At 46.6% G+C, this 20,497-nt stretch overlaps 2 long non-coding RNA genes across 2 annotated transcripts; both read right to left on the bottom strand.

Annotated features, from left to right (window-relative positions):
• Window positions 1-1,615: 1,615 nt before the first annotated feature.
• On the bottom strand, window positions 1,616-5,636 carry LOC121844598. Its single transcript, XR_006082060.1, has 2 exons — window positions 5,543-5,636; window positions 1,616-2,301 (listed from the first exon to the last, which is right to left on the bottom strand). It is a non-coding gene; the product is annotated as an uncharacterized LOC121844598 (long non-coding RNA).
• Window positions 5,637-15,178: 9,542 nt separating this feature from the next.
• On the bottom strand, window positions 15,179-17,955 carry LOC121844597. The gene is made up of 3 exons (XR_006082059.1): window positions 16,876-17,955; window positions 16,391-16,836; window positions 15,179-16,237 (listed from the first exon to the last, which is right to left on the bottom strand). It is a non-coding gene; the product is annotated as an uncharacterized LOC121844597 (long non-coding RNA).
• Window positions 17,956-20,497: the final 2,542 nt, after the last annotated feature.

The following is a 20,497-nucleotide window of genomic DNA, read 5'->3' as shown; positions in this document are numbered from 1 at the left end:
AGAGAGAGAGCGAGACAGGCAGAGACAGAGCGAGACAGGCAGAGACAGAGCGAGACAGGCAGAGAGACAGAGCGAGACAGGCAGAGAGACAGAGCGAGACAGGCAGAGAGACAGAGCGAGACAGGCAGAGAGAGAGAGAGCGAGACAGGGAGAGAGAGAGAGCGAGACAGGCAGAGAGACAGAGCGAGACAGGCAGAGAGACAGAGCGAGACAGGCAGAGAGAGAGAACGAGACAGACAGAGCGAGACAGGCAGAGAGACAGAGCGAGACAGGCAGAGACAGAGAGCGAGACAGACAGAGCGAGACAGGCAGAGAGACAGAGCGAGACAGAGAGAGAGAGAGCGAGACAGGCAGAGAGAGAGAGAGACAGAGAGCGAGACAGACAGTGATCGAGACAGACAGAGCGAGACAGAGATCGAGACAGACAGAGCGAGACAGAGAGCGAGACAGACAGAGCGAGACAGACAGAGCGAGACAGACAGAGAGCGAGACAGACAGAGAGCGAGACAGACAGAGAGCGAGACAGACAGAGAGCGAGACAGACAGAGCGAGACAGACAGAGCGAGACAGACAGAGAGCGAGACAGACAGAGCGAGACAGACAGACAGACAGAGACACACAGAGACAGACAGAGAGACACAAAGAGAGAGAGAGAGAGAGAGAAGAAAGAGAGACAGCGAGAGAGAGGCAGAGACAGTGAGAGATCTACCTCACTTGCTTTGGCATTGTTAACACATGTTTCCCATGCCAATAAAGCCCTTGAATTGAATTGAATTGAGAGGCAGAGAGAGAAAGAAAGAAAGACAGAGACAGCGAGACAGAGAGGGAGAGAGAGAGAGAGAGAGAGGGAGAGAGAGAGAGAGAGAGAGAGAGAGAGAGAGAGAGATAGAAAAAAGATAGAAAGACAGAGAGAGAGAGAGAGAGAGGGAGAGAGAGAGAGAGAGAGAGACAGAGAGAGAGGGGGGAGAGAGAGAGAGGGGAGAGGGAGAAAGAAAGACAGAGACAGAGAGACAGAGAGAGAGAGAGAGACAGAGAGAGAAAGAAAGACAGAGACAGAGAGACAGAGAGACAGAGAGAGACAGAGAGAGAGAGAGAGAGAGACAGAGAGAGAGAGAGAGACAGAGAGAGAGAGAGACAGAGACAGAGAGAGAGAGAGAGAGAGAGAGACAGAGAGAGAGAGACAGACAGACAGAGAGAGAGAGAGAGAGAGAGAGAGAGAGAGAGGGAGAGGGAGAGGGAGAGGGAGAGAGAGAAAGAAAGACAGAGACAGAGAGAGAGAGAGAGAGAGAGAGAGAGAAAGAAAGAAAGAAGAGACAGAGAGAGAGAGAGAGAGAGAATTTATCCTGCACATTTAAAATCATTGGCAATACAAAAACGGATGTACATAGTATATACACATTCCAAACAAAAACAAGACATACTTGTATGTGTAAAGGTCATGAAGAGGTCAACCTGACCTGGGTTGAGGTAAAATGTACATACAGAGTGCAGGGTTCTTAACAACACAATGTCCCATGTCAATTATCTTGATGCAACTGTCCTATTGACTCTGGGGAGAGGAAACAGGATTCTACTGTCTAGTGTTCAGCAGGTGGGATGTTTGGTCCTCTTCTACTGTCTAGTGTTCAGCAGGTGGGATGTTTGGTCCTCTTCTACTGTCTAGTGTTCAGCAGGTGGGATGTTTGGTCCTCTTCTAGTGTCTAGTGTTCAGCAGGTGGGATGTTTGGTCCTCTTCTAGTGTCTAGTGTTCAGCAGGTGGGATGTTTGGTCCTCTTCTACTGTCTAGTGTTCAGCAGGTGGGATGTTTGGTCCTCTTCTAGTGTCTAGTGTTCAGTGGATGTTTGATCCTCTTCTAGTGTCTATTGTTCAGCAGGTGGATGTTTGGTCCTCTTCTAGTGTCTATTGTTCAGCAGGTGGGATGTTTGGTCCTCAGCAGGTGGATGTTTGGTCCTCTTCTAGTGTCTATTGTTCAGCAGGTGGATGTGTGGTCCTCTTCTAGTGTCTATTGTTCAGCAGGTGGATGTTTGGTCCTCTTCTAGTGTCTATTGTTCAGCAGGTGGATGTTTGGTCCTTTGTGTCTATTGTTCAGCAGGTGGATGTTTGGTCCTCTTCTAGTGTCTATTGTTCAGCAGGTGGATGTGTGGTCCTCTTCTAGTGTCTAGTGTTCAGCAGGTGCCACAGATCAGTTGTGGTGGAGGTTACGCCAGTATGTTACTAATTACAGAAGTTGAAACTGAAGGTTGGATTGGAACCATGTCACTGGGTTTAGTCAAACAGTGTTTCAGTAAATTTTGGATATTCCTGTGTGGGTGAGAGATGATCAAGACGTCAATTAGTCAGTATCTCAACGGGTGGAAACCCCCAGCCACAACAACCACCCACCCACCCACCCACCCAACCAAGCAAAGAAACAGAGAGACACAGAGAGACACAGAGAGACACAGAGAGAGAGAGAGAGAGAGGGGGGGGGCATGTATCAGATAATCAGCATGCTCTACTCACTATTGGTCCAAGTCGAAACCACTTATTAAACAGTATGGACCACAAAGCTTTTACTCTCTCGTCCTCAGTGGAGGCTGCTGAGGGGAGGACGGCTCATCATAATGGCTGGAATGGAGTCAATGGAGTGGTATCAACCACATGGATGTGTTTGATACCGTTTGATGTGTTTGATACCATTCCATTGACTCCATTCCAGCCATTAAGATGAGCCGTCCTCCCCCTCAGCAGCCTCCACTGCTCATCCTGGAATATACAATGTCTGAGGTCATCTGTTTTTGGCCTAAATAGCAGGAACCCAGACTTCACCAAAGAAATCATGAATACAGACATTATCATCCTGCAAGAAACATGGCATAGAGGAGATGGATCCACTGGTTGCCCTCAAGGTTACAGAGAGCTGGTAGTCCCATCCACCAAACTACCACGTGTGAAACAGGGAAGAGACTAAGGGGGTCACAATAACCCATAATGACATCACAATAACCCATAATGACATCACAATAACCCATAATGACATCACAATAACCCATAATGACATCACAATAACCCATAATGACATCACAATAACCCATAATGACATCACAATAACCCATAATGACATCACAATAACCCATAATGACATCACAATAACCCATAATGACATCACAATAACCCATAATGACATCACAATAATGACATCACATAATGACATCACAATAATGACCCATAATGACATCACAATAGCCCATAATGACATCACAATAACCCATAATGACATCACAATAGCCCATAATGACAAAGAAAAAACAGGTTTTTAGACATTTTTGCAAATGTTTTTTTTTTTTTAACAATTGAAATGTCAAATTTACACAAGTGTTCAGTAATTTGTTGAAGAACCTTTGGCAGTAATTACAGCATTGAGTCTTCTTGGGTACGACGCGACAAGCTTGGTAAACCTGTATTTGGGGAGTTTCTCCCATTCTTTTCTGCAGATCCTCTCAAACTCTGTCAGGTTGGATGGGGAGCGTCACTGCACAGCTATTTTCAGGTCTCTCCAGAGGTGGTAGATCGGTTTCAAGTCAGGGCTCTGGCTGGGCATCTCAAGGACATTCAGAGACTTGTCCCGAAGCCACTCCTGCGTTGTCTTGGCTGTGTGCTTAGGGTTGTTGTCCTGTTAGAAGGTGAACCTTCACCCCCGTCTGATGTCCTGAGCGCTTTGGAGCAGGTTTTCATCAAGGATCTCTCTGTACTTTACTCCGTTCCTCTTTCCCTCATACCTGACTAGTCTCCCAGTCCCTGCCATTAAAAACATCCCCACAGCATGATGTTGCCACCACCATGCTTCACTGTAGGGATGGTGCTAGGTTTCCTCCAGACGTGACACTTGGCAGAAGAGTTCAATCTTGGTTTCATCAGACCAGAGAATCTTGTTTCACATGGTTTGAGAGTCTTTAGGTGTCTTTTGGCAAACTCCAAGCGGGCTTTCATGTGTCTTTTACTGAGGAGTGGTTTGCATCTGGCCACTCTACCATAAAGGCCAGATTGGTGGAGTGCTGCAGACATTGTTGTCCTTCTGGAAGGTTCCCCCATCTCAACAGAGGAACTCTGGATCTCTGTCAGAGTGACCATCAGGTTCTTGGTCACCTCCCTGACCAAGGCCCTTATCCCCTGATTGCTCAGTTTGGCCGGGCGGACAGCTCTAGGAAGAGTCTTGGATGTTCCAAACTTCCTCCATTTAAGAATGATGGAGGCCACTGTGTTCTTGGGAAGCTTCAATGATGCAGACATGTTTTGGTACCCTTCCCCAGATCTGTACCTTGACACAATCCTGTCTCGGAGCTCTATGGACAATTTCTTTGACCTCATGGCTTGGTTTTTGCTCTGACATACATTGTCAACAATGGGACCTTATATAGACAGGCGTGTGCATTTCTAAATCATGTCCAATCAATTGAATTTACCACAGGTGGACTCCAATAAAATTGTAGAAACATCACAAGGATGATTAATTGAAACAGGATGCACCTGGGTTCAATTTCGAGTCACATAGGAAAGGGTCTGAATACTTGGTAAATAAGGTATATCTGTTTTTAATTTTTTATAAAACTTGCTAAAGAAATCGAAAAACCTGTTTTCACTTTGTCATTAGGTTGTATTGTGTGTAGATTGATGAAGACAAAATGTATTTAAGCCATTTTACAATAAGGCTGTAACCTAACAGGATGTGGAAAAAGGGAAGGGGTCTGAAAACTTCCTGAATGCACTGTATATCTCCCCACTAGAATCCACATACTTTAATGATGACAACTCCATCCTAGAGGGGAGATCATTTCCAGGCCCAGGGACAAGTACTACTCTGTGAGGACCTAAATGCCAGAACTGAACAAGATCCCGACATTCTCAATGTGAGTATATTTTAAATTAAGATAAATACACAAAGCAGATGACTAAAGGTCAAGAGGGAATTAATGATTAATGGAAATAGTTGTTTTTCTGTAATAGGGAATTAACGATTCATGCGTCAGAGACATGGGAGGAATTTCAGTCCTGGACTCATAGCTACATGTGGCAAGTTCTCATTGGTCCAAATTGTCTATATATTGAGCCTGAAATGGGATACTTGTTATTTGTTCATTGGCCCAACTTTACTGCAAGGAATTCTAATTGGTTAACCAAAGGTTAGGGTTGGGTTATAAATTACATCCTGTTGTTCTGTGGAGAATCATTAAGGACAGGGAAGAATGAACATCTACCATCTACTTCCCAGCATAACAGCTATGATTTGTTCTCTTTGAATAAATGTATTTTTCTCCCCCTGATTTGCTTTGGGGTCTGTGTAGAAATGGGTCACAAACTGCATACTATTAAGAAATGCTCGAAATGTAAGATGGCGCCAGAGCAGAAGGCAGACGTTTTACCTGCCCCCAACCGATTGTGTTTTTGTTCGTATATATGTTTTCGTTCGTAACTTATTTTTTTTACTCATTTTGTACATAATGTTGCCTCTACCATCTCTTATGACTGAAAATAACTCCTAGACATCAGGACTGCGACTACTCACCACGGACTAGCAGAATCCTTTTTCTTCTTTCAGGACTCTGATGAGCCCGAGGCAGAGGATATACGGCTCCCTCGGGAACAGGCCCGACCACAGTGATCTGTGTGAAGAGGATGCAGAGAAAGAGAGGCCAGAGAGCGGTCTGCCTTCTCAGAAGTCAGAGGCGATCGAATAAACCCCCACTTCCCTCAATTCTGCTAGCAAACGTGCAATAAAATGGACGGGTTAACGGGAAGATTAAACTACCAACGGGATGTTAAAACTGTAACATCTTATGCTTCACGGAGTCGTGGCTGAACGACGACAATATCAACATAAAGATGGCTGGTTATACGATGTACCGGCAGGATAGAACAGCGGTGTCTGGTAAGACAAGGGGTGGCGGTCTATGTATTTTTGTAAACAACAAGCTGGTGCACGATATCTAAGGAAGTCTCAAGCTATTGCTCACCTGAGGTAGCGTTTCTCATGATAACCTGTAGACCACACTACCTACCAAGAGAGTTTTCATCTGTATTCTTTGTAGCTGTTTACATACCACCACAGTCAGAGGCTGGCACTAAGAAAGCATTGAATGAGCTGTATTCCGCCACAAGCAAACCAGAAAACACTCACCCAGAGTAGCCGGGAACCTTAATGCAGGGAAACTTAAATCAGTTTTACCAAATTTCTATCAGCATGTTAAATGTGCAACCAGAGGGAAAATAACTCTGGAACACCTATACTCCACATAGAGATGCATACAAATCTCTCCCTCGCTCTCCATTTGGCAAATCTGACCATCATTTCATCCTCCTGATTCCTGCTTACAAGCAAAAATTAAAGCAGGGAGGACCAGTGACTCAGTCAATAAAAAGTGGTCAGAGGAAGCAGATGCTAAGCTACAGGACTGGTTTGCTAGCTCAGACTAGAATATGTTCTGGGATTCCTCTAATGGCATTGAGGAGTACACCACATCTGTCATTGGCTTCATCAGTAAGTGCATTGATGACGTCGTCCCCACAATGACCGTACGTACATACCCCAACCAGAAGCCATGGATTACAGGCATTATCCGCACTGAGCTAAAGGCTAGAGATGCCGCTTTCAAAGAGCGGGACTCTAACCCAGAAGCTTATAAGAAATCCTGCTATGCCCTCCGACGAACCATCAAACAGGCAAAGCGTTAATACAGGCCTAAGATCGAGTCGTACTACACCGGCTCTGACGCTCGTCGGATGTGGCAGGGCCTGCAAACCATTACAGACTACAAAGGGAAGCACAGCCGAGAGCTGCCAAGTGACATGAGTCTACCGGATGAGCTAAACTACTACTATGCTCGCTTCGAAGCAAATAACACTGAAACATGCATGAGAGCAGCAGCTGTACCAGAAGACTGTGTTGATCACGCTCTCCCCAGCCGATGTGAGTAACACCTTTAGACAGGTCAACATTCATAAGGCCGCAGGGCCAGACGGGTTACCAGGACGTGTACTGCGAGCATGCGCTGACCAACTGGCAAGTGTCCTCACTGACATTTTCAACCTCTCCCTGTCCGAGTCTGTAATACCAACATGTTTCAAGCAGACCACCATGGTGCCTGTGCCTAAGAACACTAAGGTAACCTGTCTAAATTGCTACCGACCCGTAACACTCACGTCTGTAGCCATGAAGTGCTTTGAAAGGCTGGTCATGGCTCACATCAACACAATCATTCCAGAAACCCTAGACCCACTCCAATTTGCATACTGCCCCAACAGATCCACAGAGGATGCCGTCTCTATTGCACTCCACATTGACCTTTCCCACCTGGACAAAAGGAACACCTATGTGAGAATGCTATTCATTGACTACAGCTCAGCATTCAACACCATAGTGCCCTAAAAGGTAACAAGGTAACAGGTAACAACACATCCGTAGGTAACAACACATCTGCCACGCTGATCCTCAACGCAGGGGCACCTCAGGGTTGCGTGCCCAGTCCCCTCCTGTACTCGCTGTTCACTCATGACTGCACAGCCAGGCACGACTCCAACACCATAATTAAGTTTGCTGATGACACAACAGTGGTAGGCCTCATCACCGACAACAACGAGACAGCTTATAGGGAGGAGGTCAGAGACCTGGCCGTGTGATGCCAGGACAACAACCTCTCCCTCAACGTGATCAAGACAAAGGAGATGATTATGGACTACAGGAAAAAGAGGACCCGGCACGCCCCAATTCTCATCGACGGGGCTGCAGGGGAGCAGGTTGAGAGCTTCAAATTCCTTGGTGTCCACATCACCAACAAACTAACATGGTCCAAGCACACCTGACTGGTTGCATCACTGCCTGGTATGGCAACTGTTCGGCCTCCGACCGCAAGGCACTACAGAGGCTAGTGCGAACAGCCCAGTACATCACTGGGGCCAAGCTTCTTGCCATCCAGGACCTCTATACCAGACGATGTCAGAGGAAGGCCCTAAAAATGGTCAAAGACTCCATCTACCCTAGTCATAGACTGTTCTCTCTGGTACCACACGGCAAGCGGTACCGGAGAGTCAAGTCTAGGTCCAAGAGGCTTCTAAACAGCTTCTACCCCCAAGCCATAAGACTGCTGAACTGCTGATGAAATGGCTACCCAGACTATTTGCTACCCAGACTATTTGCATACCTCAACTAACCGGTGCCCCGCACATTGACTGTGTACCGGCACCCCCCTGTATATATTGTTATGTTTTACTGCTGCTTTTTAATTTCTCGTTACTTTTATCTCTTATTCTTATCAGTATTTTTTAAACTGCACTGTTGGTTAGGGGCTCGTAAGTAAGCATTTCACAACTTCCTGGACAAAATGTTTCACTGGAATAGTGAGGGTGATAATTGACCATTCAGCTTCCCCATCTAATCGAAACACTTCAAGCAGACAACATAAGAAAATTAATAACAATGACAAATGGTTTGACAAATAAAGCAAAACCCTAAGAAAGGAATTGAGGAACCTATCCGACCATAAATAAAAACACAGAGAGCCAGAAAACTTCAGACCCCTCCATTACTCTGGTGTTACACTGAAACAGTTCAGAAATACACTAAGATCAATGCAAATCCAACACACAGACAACAAATTCCAATTGGCTCTACTAAAACTCTTTAACATCATCCTTAGCTCTGGCATCTTCCCCAACACCCCGCCCCCCCCTCTCTTCAACATATAAATCAATAAATTGGCGAGGGCACTAGAACGGTTTGCAGCACCCGGCCTCACTCTTCTGGACTCACAAATACAGTTTCTACTGTTTGCAGATGATCTGGTGCTTCTGTCCCCAACCAAGGAGGGCCTACAGCAGCACCTAGACCTGTCCCCAACCAAGGAGGGCCTACAGCAGCACCTAGACCTGTCCCCAACCAAGGAGGGCCTACAGCAGCACCTAGACCTGTCCCCAACCAAGGAGGGCCTACAGCAGCACCTAGACCTGGGCCCTGACAGTGAATCTCAGTAAGACAAAAATAATGGTGTTCCAAAAAAGGTCCAGTAGCCAGGACAACAAATATAAATTCTATCTAGAAACTGTGGCCCTAGAGCACACAAAAAACCTCAGCCTAAATATCAACACCACAGGTAATTTTCACAAGTCTGTGAACAAATTGAGAGACAAGGCAAGAAGGGCTTTCTATGCCATCAAAAGGAACATAAAATTCGACATCCCAATTAGGATCTGGCTAAAAATACTTAAACCGTTATAGAATCCATTCCCCGCTATAGTTGTGAGGTCTGGGATCCGATCACCAACCAAAAATTTACAAAATGGGACAACCATTTCTGCATGCAGAATTCTGCAAAAATATACTTTGTGTACAACGCAGAACCCCAAACAATGCAGGCAGAGCAGAATTGAGACTATAGTGAATACTGCGAAAACTGCAACCTGAGGAACACAAACAACATTGTAAAATACCGCCAATATTTACCTGTTTTGTCTTCCTCTAATATTCCTACTACAAATATTTGCACATTGCTAAAACAACTGCACATAGCTGATAATATAACACCTGCAATGTCTTTGTCTTTTTGAAACCTTTTTAATATTTACTGTTTAATTCAAATCGTTTTTTGTTGTTGTTGTTTTGTGTCTTCTCACTTTAACTTATTGTTCATTTTACTTGCTGTCGCAATTTAGACACATTTCCCATGCCAATAAAGCCCCTTTGAGTTGAATTGAGAGAGAGAGACCAGAGAAAGGGAGAAACAGAGAGAGAGAAAGAGAGAGAAATAGAGCGAGAGAGAGAGAGAGAGAGACGTTCTGTCATTGCAGTCATTAAATCAATGTTGTTTCTGTCTGCTCTAATTGTCAATAATGATAACATGGTAAAGCTCTCTGTGCTTCCTTTAAACCAGAGACGGACTCCTTCCTCAATAACAGACAGCCTTATCTTAATTAGAGAGAGGGAGGGAGAGAATGTGTATGAGAGAGAGAGAGAGAGAGAGAGAGAGAGAGAGAGAGAGAGAGAGAGAGAGAGAGAGAGAGAGAGAGAGAGTGAGGAGGGAGAGAATGTGTATGAGAGAGAGAGGAAGTGATTCCCAAACCTTCCATAACAAAGCCATCACCTACAGAGAGATGAACCTGGAGAAGAGTCCCTAAGCAAGCTGGTCCTGGGGCTCTGTTCACAAACACAAACAAACCCCACAGAGCCCCAGGACAGCAGCACAATTAGACCCAACCAAATCATGAGAAAACAAAAAGATTACTTGACACATTGGAAAGAATTAACAAAAAAACAGAGCAAACTAGAATGCTATTTGGCCCTACACAGAGAGTACACAGCGGCAGAATACCTGACCACTGTGACTGATCCAAACTTAAGGAAAGCTTTGACTATGTACAGACTCAGTGAGCATAGCCTTGCTATTGAGAAAGAACACCGTAGGCAGACATGGCTCTCAAGAGAAGACAGGCTATGTGCTCACTGCCCACAAAATGAGGTGGAAACTGAGCTGCACTTCCTAACCTCCTGCCCAATGTATGACCATATTAGAGAGACATATTTCCTTCAGATTACGCAGATCCACAAAGAATTCAAAAACAAACCCAGTTTTGATCATTTTGACTCCCATATCTACTGGGTGAAATTCCACAGTGTGCCATCACAGCAGCAAGATGTGTGACCTGTTGCCACGAGAAAAGGGCAACCAGTGAAGAACAAACACCATTGTAAATACAACCCATATTTATGCTTATTTATTTTATCTTGTGTCCTTTAACCATTTGTACATTGTTAAAACACTGTATATATATAATATGACATTTGTAATGTCTTCATTGTTTTGAAACCTCTGTACGTGTAATGTTTACTGTTAATTTTTATTGTTTATTTCACTTTTGTATATTATCTACCTCACTTGCTTTGGCAATGTTAACACATGTTTCCCATGTCAATAAAGCCCCTTGAATTGAAGAGAGAGAGAGAGAGAGAGAGAGAGAGGGTGTGTATGACAGAGAAATTCTACCTAAAAGGAAGCAATTCCCAAACTTTCCATAACAAAGCCATCACCTACAGAGAGATGAACCTGGAGAAGAGTCCCCTTAGCAAGCTGGTCCTGGGGCTCTGTTCACAAACACAAACACACCCCACAGAGCCCCAGGACAGCAACACAATTAGACCCAACCAAATCATGAGAAAACAAAAAGATAATTACTTGACACATTGGAAAGAATACCTGACCACTGTGACTGACCCAAACTTGAGGAAACTTCCTATCCTCCTGCCAAATATATAACCATATTAGAGACATATTTCCCTCAGATTACACAGATCCACAAAGAATTTGAAAACAAATCAAATCTTGATAAACTCCCATATCTACTGGGTGAAATTCCACAGTGTGACATCACAGCAGCAAGATGTGTGACCTGTTGCCACGAGAAACGGGCAACCAGTGAAGAACAAACACCATTGTAAATACAACCCATATTTATGTTTATTAATTTTCCTTTTTGAACTTTAACTATTTGCACATCGTTACTGTACATAGACATCATATTACATTTCACATTTCTTTATTCTTTTGGAACTTTTGTGAGTGTGAAGTTAACAGTTCATTTTTTAAAATGGTTTTGGAACTTTTGTTTATTATCTATTTCACTTGCTTTGGCACTGTAAGCATATGTTTCCCATGCTAAAAAAAGCCCTTAAGTTTACAAATAGATAGAGAGGAGGGGGCAGGGAGAGAGAGGAGGGGGAGAAAGAGAGAGAGGGGTCACAGAGGGGAGGGCAGGGAGAAGAAGGGAGGAGAGAGAGAGAGAGGGGGGGGGAGAGAAGAGGGGGAGAAAGGGAGAGAGAGAGGAGAGGGCAGGGCAGGGCAGGGCAGGGAGGAAGGGAGAGAGAGAGGAGGGGGAGAGAAGATGGGGGAAAGGGAGAGAGAGGAGAGGGCAGGGCAGGGCAGGGCAGGGAGGAAGAGAGAGAGAGAGAGGGGGGGGCAGGGGGAGAAAGAGGGGGAGAAAGGGAGAGAGAGGGAGGGCAGGGAGAAAGGGAGGAAGGAGAGAGAGGAGGGGGGGCAGGGGAAAGGGAGGGAGAGAGAGAGGGGGAAAGGGAGAAAAGGAGGAGAGAGAGAGAGGAGGGGGCAGGGGAAAGGGAGAGAGAGGGGAGAAAGGGAGAGAGGAGAGGGGGCAGGGAGAAAGGGAGGGAGAGAGAGAGAGGAGGGGGGCAGGGGGCAGGGAGAGAGAGGAGGGGGAGAAAGGAGAGAGAGAGAGAGGAGAGGGCAGGGCAGGGAGGAAGGGTGGGAGAGAGAGAGAGACTTCCTAACCTCCTGCCCAATGTATGACCATATTAGAGACATATTTCCCTCAGATTACACAGATCCACAAAGAATTTGAAAACAAATCCCATTTTGATAAACTCCCATATCTACTGGGTGAAATTCCACAGTGTACTTTAACCACTTGTACATTGTTACAACACGGTATATATATATATATATAATATGACATTTGTTATGTCTTTATTGTTTTGAAACCTCTGTACGTGTAATGTTTACTGTTAAATTTTATTGTTTATTTCACTTTTGTATATTATCTACCTCACTTGCTTTGGCAATGTTAACACATGTTTCCCATGCCAATAAAGCCCCTTGAATTGATTTGAATTGAATTGAGAGAGAGAGAAGGGGGGGCAGGGAGAGAGAAGAGGGGGAGAAAGGGAGAGAGAGAGGAGGGGGCAGGGAAGAAAGGGGAGAGAGAGAGCGAAAGGAGGGCCAGGGAGAGAGAGAGAATGTGAGCGAGAGAGTGCGAGAGAGAGAGACTGCGAGAGAGAGAGAGAGGAGGGGCAGGGAAAGAGAGGGAGGGGGCAGGAGAAATGAAAGGTTGAGAAGAGGTTGAAATGAAGGGAGAGAGAGAGGGGGGGGCAGGAGAGAGAGGAGAAAGAGAAGGGGGCAGGAGAGAGAGAGAGAGAGAGAGAGGGGGCAGGAGAGAGAGAGAGAGGAGGGGGCAGGAGAGAGAGAGAGAGAGGAGGGGGCAGGAGAGAGAGAGAGGAGGGGGGAGCAGGAGAGAGAGAGAGAGGGGGGCAGGAGAGAGAGAGAGAGGGAGAGGAGGGGGCAGGAGAAAGGAAGGAGGAGGAGAGAGAGAGAGAGGGGTGGCAGGAGAAAGGAAGGAGAGAGAGAGGAGGAGGAGGAGGAGAGAGGAGGAGGAGAGAGGAGGAGAGAGAGAGGAGGGAGGGGGCAGGAGAAAGGAAGGAGGAGAGAGAGATAGAATAGGTGATGTGGTGGTGATATAATCATATGTAGGATATCATCTAGTTGACTGTATCTTCCCACTGGCTCCAAGTCCACCAGTTGATCAGCTGATGAAACAAAACCATTCCCAGGGCTACCAAGCACACACACAAACACACAAACACACACACACACACACACACACACACACACACACACACACACACACACACACACACACACACACACACACACACACACACTGTGTTTCAAGGTTACGTAACGGTCAACCCTCCTGACCAGGCCAGTTAATGAGTCGACTGCCTCTGGCAGTTTTTGTTGTGTGTGTCCATCTAATGTTATTGGTCACATGATTCCTATTCAACAGATGAAGACTAACAGTGAAACATATACACAGGAAGTACCAGGTAATAACATGGCTATACACAGGAAGTACCAGGTAATAACATGGCTATATACAGGAAGTACCAGGTAATAACATGGCTATATACAGGAAGTACCAGGTAATAACATGGCTATATACAGGAAGTACCAGGCAATACCATGGCTATACACAGGAAGTATCAGGTAATAACATGACTATATACAGGAAGTACCAGGTAATAACATGGCTATATACAGGAAGTACCAGTACTGAGTCGATGTGCAGGGGTATGAGGTAATTGAGGTAGCTATGTACATATAGGTAGGGGTAAAGTGACTAGGCAACAGGATAGATGATAGACAGTAACAGCAGTATACTGTAGGTAGGGGTAAAGGATAGATAATAGACAGTAACAGCAGTATACTGTAGGTAGGGATAAAGGATAGATAATAGACAGTAACAGCAGTATACTGTAGGTAGGGGTAAAGGATAGATAATAGACAGTAACAGCAGTATACTGTAGGTAGGGGTAAAGGATAGATAATAGACAGTAACAGCAGTATACTGTAGGTAGGGATAAAGGATAGATAATAGACAGTAACAGCAGTATACTGTAGGTAGGGATAAAGGATAGATAATAGACAGTAACAGCAGTATACTGTAGGTAGGGGTAAAGGATAGATAATAGACAGTAACAGCAGTATACTGTAGGTAGGGATAAAGGATAGATAATAGACAGTAACAGCAGTATACTGTAGGTAGGGGTAAAGGATAGATAATAGACAGTAACAGCAGTATACTGTATAGCAGAGAGAACAGTCTGTAACTCGGGTGGCTGGAGGCCATGCGGTAGCAGAGAGAACAGTCTGTAACTCGGGTGGCTGGAGTTTTTGAACATGTTTTGGGACTTCCTCTGATTCCGCCTGGTATAGAGGTCCTGGATGTGTGCATGTGAGTGTGTGAGAGAGTGTGTGTCTTTCCGTGTGTGTGTGTGTGTGTGTTTGAATAACAGGATACCTGATCTGAGGTGCGCTTGCCAGTGTCCGGTGATGGACACACAATGGCCCCGTGTCCTGACTCTGTTACGCCCAGCGATTCCTGTGTGACAGCAGAGACCTCCGTACACTGTTACACTGCTACGCCCAGCGACCCCTGTATGACAGCAGAGACCTCCGTGTCCTGACACTGCTACACTGCTACGCCCAGCGACCCCTGTATGACAGCAGAGACCTCCGTGTCCTGACACTGCTACACTGCTACACCCAGCGACCCCTGTGTGACAGCAGAGACCTCCGTGTCCTGACACTGCTACACTGCTACGCCCAGCGACCCCTGTATGACAGCAGAGACCTCCGTGTCCTGACACTGCTACACTGCTACGCCCAGCGACCCCTGTATGACAGCAGAGACCTCCGTGTCCTGACACTGCTACACTGCTACGCCCAGCGACCCCTGTATGACAGCAGAGACCTCCGTGTCCTGACACTGCTACACTGCTACGCCCAGCGACCCCTGTATGACAGCAGAGACCTCCGTGTCCTGACACTGCTACACCCAGCGACCCCTGTGACAGCAGAGACCTCCGTGTCCTGACACTGCTACACTGCTACGCCCAGCGACCCCTGTATGACAGCAGAGACCTCGGTGTCCTGACACTGGTACGCCCAGCGACCCCTGTGTGACAGCAGAGACCTCCGTGTCCTGACACTGCTACACCCAGCGACCCCTGTATGACAGCAGAGACCTCCGTGTCCTGACACTGCTACACCCAGCGACCCCTGTATGACAGCAGAGACCTCCATGTCCTGACACTGCTACACCCAGCGACCCCTGTGTGACAGCAGAGACCTCCGTGTCCTGACACTGCTACACCCAGCGACCCCTGTATGACAGCAGAGACCTCCGTGTCCTGACACTGCTACACCCAGCGACCCCTGTATGACAGCAGAGACCTCCGTGTCCTGACACTGCTACGCCCAGCGACCCCTGTATGACAGCAGAGACCTCCATGTCCTGACACTGCTACACCCAGCGACCCCTGTATGACAGCAGAGACCTCCGTGTCCTGACACTGGTACGCCCAGCGACCCCTGTGTGACAGCAGAGACCTCCGTGTCCTGACACTGCTACACCCAGCGACCCCTGTATGACAGCAGAGACCTCCGTGTCCTGACACTGCTACACCCAGCGACCCCTGTATGACAGCAGAGACCTCCGTGTCCTGACACTGCTACACCCAGCGACCCCTGTGTGACAGCAGAGACCTCCATGTCCTGACACTGCTACACCCAGCGACCCCTGTATGACAGCAGAGACCTCCGTGTCCTGACACTGCTACACCCAGCGACCCCTGTGTGACAGCAGAGACCTCCGTGTCCTGACACTGCTACGCCCAGCGACCCCTGTGTGACAGCAGAGACCTCCATGTCCTGACACTGCTACACTGCTACACCCAGCGACCCCTGTATGACAGCAGAGACCTCCGTGTCCTGACACTGCTACACTGCTACACCCAGCGACCCCTGTATAACAGCAGAGACCTCCGTGTCCTGACACTGTTACGCCCAGCGACCCCTGTGTGACAGCAGAGACCTCCGTGTCCTGACACTGTTACGCCCAGCGACCCCTGTGTGACAGCAGAGACCTCCATGTCCTGACACTGCTACACCCAGCGACCCCTGTGTGACAGCAGAGACCTCCGTGTCCTGACACTGCTACGCCCAGCGACCCCTGTGTGACAGCAGACCTCCATGTCCTGACACTGCCACTGCTGCCCACCCCTGATGACAGCAGAGACCTCCGTGTCCTGACACTGCTACACTGCTACACCCAGCGACCCCTGTATAACAGCAGAGACCTCCGTGTCCTGACACTGTTACGCCCAGCGACCCCTGTGTGACAGCAGAGACCTCCGTGTCCTGACACTGTTACGCCCAGCGACCCCTGTATGACAGCAGAGACCTCCATGTCCTGACACTGCTACACTGCTACACCCAGCGACCCCTGTATGACAGCAGAGACCTCCGTGTCCTGACACTGCTACGCCCAGCGACCCCTGTGTGACAGCAGACCTCCATGTCCTGACACTGCTACACTGCTACACCCAGCGACCCCTGTATAACAGCAGAGACCTCCGTGTCCTGACACTGTTACGCCCAGCGACCCCTGTATGACAGCAGAGACCTCCATGTCCTGACACTGCTACACTGCTACACCCAGCGACCCCTGTATAACAGCAGAGACCTCCGTGTCCTGACACTGTTACTGTATAACAGCAGAGACCTCCGTGTCCTGACACTGTTACGCCCAGCGACCCCTGTGTGACAGCAGAGACCTCCGTGTCCTGACACTGCTACACTGCTACACCCAGCGACCCCTGTATAACAGCAGAGACCTCCGTGTCCTGACACTGCTACACCCAGCGACCCCTGTGTGACAGCAGAGACCTCCGTGTCCTGACACTGTTACGCCCAGCGACCCCTGTGTGACAGCAGAGACCTCCGTGTCCTGACACTGCTACACTGCTACACCCAGCGACCCCTGTATAACAGCAGAGACCTCCGTGTCCTGACACTGTTACGCCCAGCGACCCCTGTGTGACAGCAGAGACCTGGCGACCAGAGAGGGGTCAGGTTACAGTATACAGAGAGATTTCAATCAATACAGGATCCCTCCACACCACACACACACACACACACACACCCACACACACACACACACACACACACTTCATCCCCACCCCCTTCCCTGACGCCCCAACTACTACTCAACTTCGGTATGACAGTGTCGCTATACTATACACGCTGTCTCCCTGGCAACGGAGTATCCAAGCTGTATATGAGAGGACTTTCACAATGCAAATATCAACATACTTTTTTACATCTGCATCAGGGCTATAACCAAATGTTCTGATATTTAGATGGTGTGTGTGTGTGTGTGTGTGTGTGTGTGTGTGTGTGTGTGTGTGTGTGTGTGAGGGTCCTCAGAGGAGGAAGGGTAGGACCATTCTACTCAGTGAATTTCAGAAAAATGTAAAATAATGAACAATTTAAAAAACGTATTTTCTCAATAACAATAAAACCTTTTTTCAGCGTTTCTGTTCATTACGTAAAGAAATCTCAAAGCGTTGTCATTTAGATAGATTTAGTTCATTATGGCTGTTTACTTTTAGATAAAACTGTCAAATTAAACATATTCACCTGATATTCACCTGATGTAACGAATGTGCACCAAGAGTCGGGGAAGCAAGTACAGGAAGTGAATATTTAACAAATAAACAGAACATAATACAAAACAAGAAACACGAACAGCAGACAGACAGGAAACTGAAACAGAAACACTAACAGCAGACAGACAGGAAACTGAAACAGAAACACTAACAGCAGACAGACAGGAAACTGAAACAGAAACACTAACAGCAGACAGACAGGAAACTGAAACAGAAACACTAACAGCAGACAGACAGGAAACTGAAACAGAAACACTAACAGCAGACAGACAGGAAACTGAAACAGAAACACTAACAGCAGACAGACAGGAAACTGAAACAGAAACACTAACAGCAGACAGACAGGAAACTGAAACAGAAACAGGAAACTAACAGAACAGCAGACAGACAGGAAACTGAAACAGAAACACTAACAGCAGACAGACAGAAACTGAAACAGAAACACTAACAGCAGACAGACAGGAAACTGAACAGCAGACAGACAGGAAACTGAAACAGAAACACTAACAGCAGACAGACAGGAAACTGAAACAGAAACACTAACGGCAGACAGACAGGAAACTGAAACAGAAACACGGCAGACAGACAGGAAACTAAACAGCAGACAGACAGGAAACTGAAACAGAAACACTAACAGCAGACAGACAGGAAACTGAAACAGAAACACGAACAGCAGACAGACAGGAAACTGAAACAGAAACACGAACAGCAGACAGACAGGAAACTGAAACAGAAACACTAACGGCAGACAGACAGGAAACTGAAACAGAAACACTAACAGCAGACAGACAGGAAACTGAAACAGAAACACGATGAAACTGAAAACAGAAACAAACAGAAGCGAACAGCAGACAGACAGGAAACTGAAACAGAAACACTAACAGCAGAAGACAGGAAACTGAAACAGAAACACTAACAGCAGACAGACAGGAAACTGAAACAGAAACACTAACAGCAGACAGACAGGAAACTGAAACAGAAACACTAACGGCAGACAGACAGGAAACTGAAACAGAAACACTAACAGCAGACAGACAGGAAACTGAAACAGAAACACTAACAGCAGACAGACAGGAAACTGAAACAGAAACACTAACAGCAGACAGACAGGAAACTGAAACAGAAACACTAACGGCAGACAGACAGGAAACAGAAACACTAACAGAAACACTAACAGCAGACAGACAGAAAACTGAACACAGAAGACAGGAAACTGAAACAGAAACACAACGCCTGGGGAAGGAACCGAAGGGAGCATATAAACAGGGCAGGTAATCAAGGAGGTGATGGAGTCCAGCTGATGCTCGTGACGATGGTGACAGCTGTGTGCAATAATCAGCAGCCTGGTGACCTAGAGGCCGGACAGGGAGCCATGTGACAGATTAAAACACACTGCTTTGCAAATGAAGGTCTACAGTAGTCTCAACAGCACCCTCTAGGGGAGCAAATTCATGGTGTAGCCGGAGGACAGCCAGCTTCCATCCTCCTCTGGCTACACTGGACTTTAATACAAACCAAGCCGAGGCCTCGTGCTCTCACTCCCTTCCACTTGGTAATTATGACGATTTCCGGAGGACCTCCTCCGGAATATTCAAAGCTTTTGTAGTATGAACTGACATGTTGTCCATCCAATCAAGGATCAGGGAATGAACCAGGCACTATCTGTGATTTAGAAGCTTGGTGAGTTGGTGACATTGTTGGATAGATTAAGATAGTTGAGCATATTATTCAAGTCAAATTAGTTTCAAACTACAGGAGGGAGATTATATAATGTTTTCTTGTTTTTACAATGTTATTTTTGTGTCGATTTAGTGACATTTATTTAAATTCACCCTGATAACTGCACTCTACTCAAGTTTTCTCCGTTGCTTCAGTCTTGTGTTGTCGTGTTGCTTCAGTCTTGTGTTGTCGTGTTGCTTCAGTCTTGTGTTGTCGTGTTGCTTCAGTCTTGTGTTGTCGTGTTGCTTCAGTCTTGTGTTGTCGTGTTGCTTCAGTCTTGCGTTGTCGTGTTGCTTCAGTCTTGTGTTGTCGTGTTGCTTCAGTCTTGTGTTGTCATGTTGCTTCAGTCTTGTGTTGTCGTGTTGCTTCAGTCTTGTGTTGTCGTGTTGCTTCAGTCTTGCGTTGTCGTGTTGCTTCAGTCTTGCGTTGTCGTGTTGCTTCAGTCTTGCGTTGTCGTGTTGCTTCAGTCTTGCGTTGTCGTGTTGCTTCAGTCTTGTTGTCGTGTTGCTTCAGTCTTGCGTTGTCGTGTTGCTCAGTCTTGCGTTGTCAAATCAAATGTTATTTATCGTGTTGCTTCAGTCTTGTGTTGTCAAATCAAATGTTATTTATCACGTGTCGAATACAACAGGTGTTTCACCTTACAGTGAAATGCTGAATACAACAGGTGTTTCACCTTACAGTGAAATGCTGAATACAACAGGTATTTCACCTTACAGTGAAATGCTGAATACAACAGGTGTTTCACCTTACAGTGAAATGTTTACTAACAAGCCCTTTAACCAACAATGCAGTTTCAAGAAAATACAACAAAAAGCCAGAGATAAGAATAACAAAATAATTAAAGAGCAGCAGCAGTAAATAGCTGGGCCATATACAGGGCAACTGCACAGAGTCCATGTGTGGAGGTTATATACAGGGGGCACCAGCACAGAGATCAATGTGGAGGCTTTATACAGG

Source organism: Oncorhynchus tshawytscha, unplaced genomic scaffold, assembly GCF_018296145.1.
Source record: "Oncorhynchus tshawytscha isolate Ot180627B unplaced genomic scaffold, Otsh_v2.0 Un_scaffold_1716_pilon_pilon, whole genome shotgun sequence".
Classification (NCBI taxonomy): domain Eukaryota; kingdom Metazoa; phylum Chordata; class Actinopteri; order Salmoniformes; family Salmonidae; genus Oncorhynchus; species Oncorhynchus tshawytscha.
Note: the sequence above shows the minus strand (reverse complement) of the source record. Positions and strands in the feature narration are given on the sequence as shown.